Genomic DNA, 2698 nt, shown 5'->3' with positions numbered 1-2698 from the left:
GGCTGCAGCGCGCCCAGGCGGCCCCGGGGCGCGCGGGGGTGTTCGCTTTGTTCTTCAAGACCCCTGGGACCATCCCTGCCTCTGCCATAAAAATAAAAATCCCCTCCTTAAAAGGCAAGGATCTCGCTGTCCAAGATGAAATCAGCATCCTGTGTGATCTGCAGCCAGGCTCCAGGGCGAGGAATCCAAGTGCCGATGGCCTGGAAAATAGATGTGGGATGCCCTTCCCTCCCCGCCCCGTCCCGCACGGCTACCCGCGAGCGCTGCAGGCGGTGGGGGGGGAAGCGGCTTCCCGGCACCCTCGGGGACCTCGAGCGCCTTTCCCTGCCCGCGGCACGCTCGGACGATGGTGCAACAGCCCCAGCCGTGGCTGGGGAGCCAGGCCGGGTCACCGCCGAGCCCGGCAGTGCCCGCAAGGCGCAGAGAAAGAGCCACCGYGGCCGAGCACGGCCGGGACCCCCCGCACGGGGCCAGGCAGGGCAGCCTTGCTCAGCGGAGGGGCCTGCGATCGGCGGCACGCTGCAAAACACCCCGAAGTCCCCGCGGGCTCGCGAGGCGTTTTCGGCGAGGCCGGGAGCGAGCGCAGCCCCGCGCAGGGCACCGCGAAGCGCCGCTGCCTGCCGCGGCCCCRGGGAACGGCCTGGCCCCGCGCTGGGCTTCCCCCGGCACAAAATAAATCCGCCGGGGCCTGTTTATGAGGGCAAAGAGTCAAGTAGCAAAAGACTCCAGATAACAGGCCCGATGAGTAATGGCCGGGATGTCTGCGCGCGGCGCGGAGGTCGCCCCGGCCGGGCTGTGCAGCGCCCRGCGCTGGGGGCACTCGCTCGCGGCCCGCATAAAACACCGCAGCTTCCCCGAACGTCCGCTGCTCCGGGCCGGGCTTCCACGAAACCAGCACGCTTYGGCTCATTAGTGCAGAAGGGAAACCGTTAAAAAAAGCCCCCTGCCCCTCCCCGAAAACCGGTGGTTCAAAAAGCAGGCGAGAGCAATACCCGGCCTCTGTGATGGAAAAGCAGCCCGCCGGGGCYGCGGGAGGAGGGTGCCGGGAAACCCTCCCCTTCCGCTGGCCCTCCTCGGGGACGCAGGGCTCGGCTTCCATTACGGCTCGATTGGAGAGCTAATTATGTTTCTGCTTAGCATATTGTTTTTGCTTTGTTAAGAAATCCTCGACCAAAATGAATATTTGGCATGTGAACGCAATAATTATAATAACGACTTGATTGAAAGTTTTCTTCCTGAGAAATATTTTCCAGATAGAAATCCTAGCTCTCCTCTTCCCCCCTCCTAGAGAAGCCAGCCAGATTGTTCTTCCCCATTAAAACTGACAGTTTTCAAACACAGTTTTGTTTAGTTTTCACTATTTTTATGGATATTATGTTCTGAAACAGGCTTTGTTTTTTCAGCCAGTTCCCATCAGTCTTCGCCTGACTCTCTGGCCCTGCACGGTAGCAGGCGATGCCGCAGCACGCGGGTCTCTGGCATGACGCAGTTAAAACAGATCAACCAAAAAGCCCCAAAACGCGAGGGAGCAAGTCCGGCCTCCGCCTCTCCCGCCCCATGTCGCTCTCGCACGAGCCCCTGGCCGGCGGGTCCGGGGCGCAGACGGCGTCCGAAGAGAGGCACGAGCGAAGCTTTCGAGCAGGTCTCAAACCAGAAGGGCCTTCGAGGCGGCTCCCAGGGAGCCACTCTTGCTGTGTCCGGGGACACCGGGGCGAGGGCTATTTCCAGGTTTCCGCCTCTGTCCATCTGCAGGACGCAGGGAGCCAAGGATGCTCATGGGTTTGCGTGGCCGGAGGAAACTCCCCTTCTTATTCCGYGGCACAGGGAGGGGAGGGACACGAAGAGGGCAACACGCGCAGATAACCCGGGAGAGACGTTTGCGCTGGCGGCAGCTCCCCGGGACTCGCGCAACCCTTTGGAAACCGGGCGTTTAGGCAACCGGCTTGGCACTGCCCGGAGGGGTGTCCCAGCACCCTCCRTCCCACGCGATCCCCAAACTGCGGCACGTGTGTCCGTGCAGCCCAGGATGCGCTATCCACTGCCTGATCCTCCCACGGCGGCGGCATGGCACGGGCTGCTCGGACCGACGCTGGCCAAAATGCTCCCTCCGGCTCGGCCGCGGGCTCGGGAGCGCGCCGGCGCAGGGGGAGAGCGGCAGGGAGCGAGGCAGCAGCCCGGCCGCCGTGGGCGGAGGCGACGGGACACGGTGCCCCACGCGGCCCAGCTGGCTGCATCTGGCCCCGGCGGAGCCRTGCGCGGAGCTTGGCAGGCCATGAAAGCACGGCTCTCCTCCTCGAGAGCAGCGGCTCGGCTTTGCTTTGGCTCCGGCCCAGGCAGCGACCCTTCTCCTCCGAGCGGGGAGCGCGGGAAGCCACCAAGGCGAGAGGCGTCCTCGGACACTCGGGCCGGAGCAGCCCCGAGCGAGAGCGGTGCACGGGGCCGGGCGCCCCGCGCACGCCGGGAGAGGCACGAGCGAACGGCGGCCCGAGYGCCGCCTGCAGCCGCGTGCCCTCTTTGCGCCGGGTCTCCCACCCTGCGCCGCTGCCTCGGGCGCAGGCAGCTCCCGGGGCACCGCAACGGCGCCTTCGGCTTGGCGGCCTGCAAACGCGACCCATAAAAATGCCACCGCGGTGACACAATTCAGCGTTCAGCCGCGTGGGCGGGAGGGATCCCCAGCGCGTCCCCCCCCCCCCCCCCC

General features: G+C 65.5%; 1 protein-coding gene across 1 annotated transcript in view; it reads right to left on the bottom strand.

Annotated features, from left to right (window-relative positions):
• The window catches only part of PLPBP (pyridoxal phosphate binding protein), a 25966-nt gene that overhangs the window by 1478 nt on the left and 21790 nt on the right, over positions 1-2698 (bottom strand). The window lies entirely within an intron of this gene.

Source organism: Apteryx rowi, unplaced genomic scaffold (assembly GCF_003343035.1).
Source record: "Apteryx rowi isolate R43461 unplaced genomic scaffold, aptRow1 scaffold_217, whole genome shotgun sequence".
Lineage (NCBI taxonomy): Eukaryota > Metazoa > Chordata > Aves > Apterygiformes > Apterygidae > Apteryx > Apteryx rowi.
This window is presented reverse-complemented; position numbering and strand designations above follow the sequence as displayed.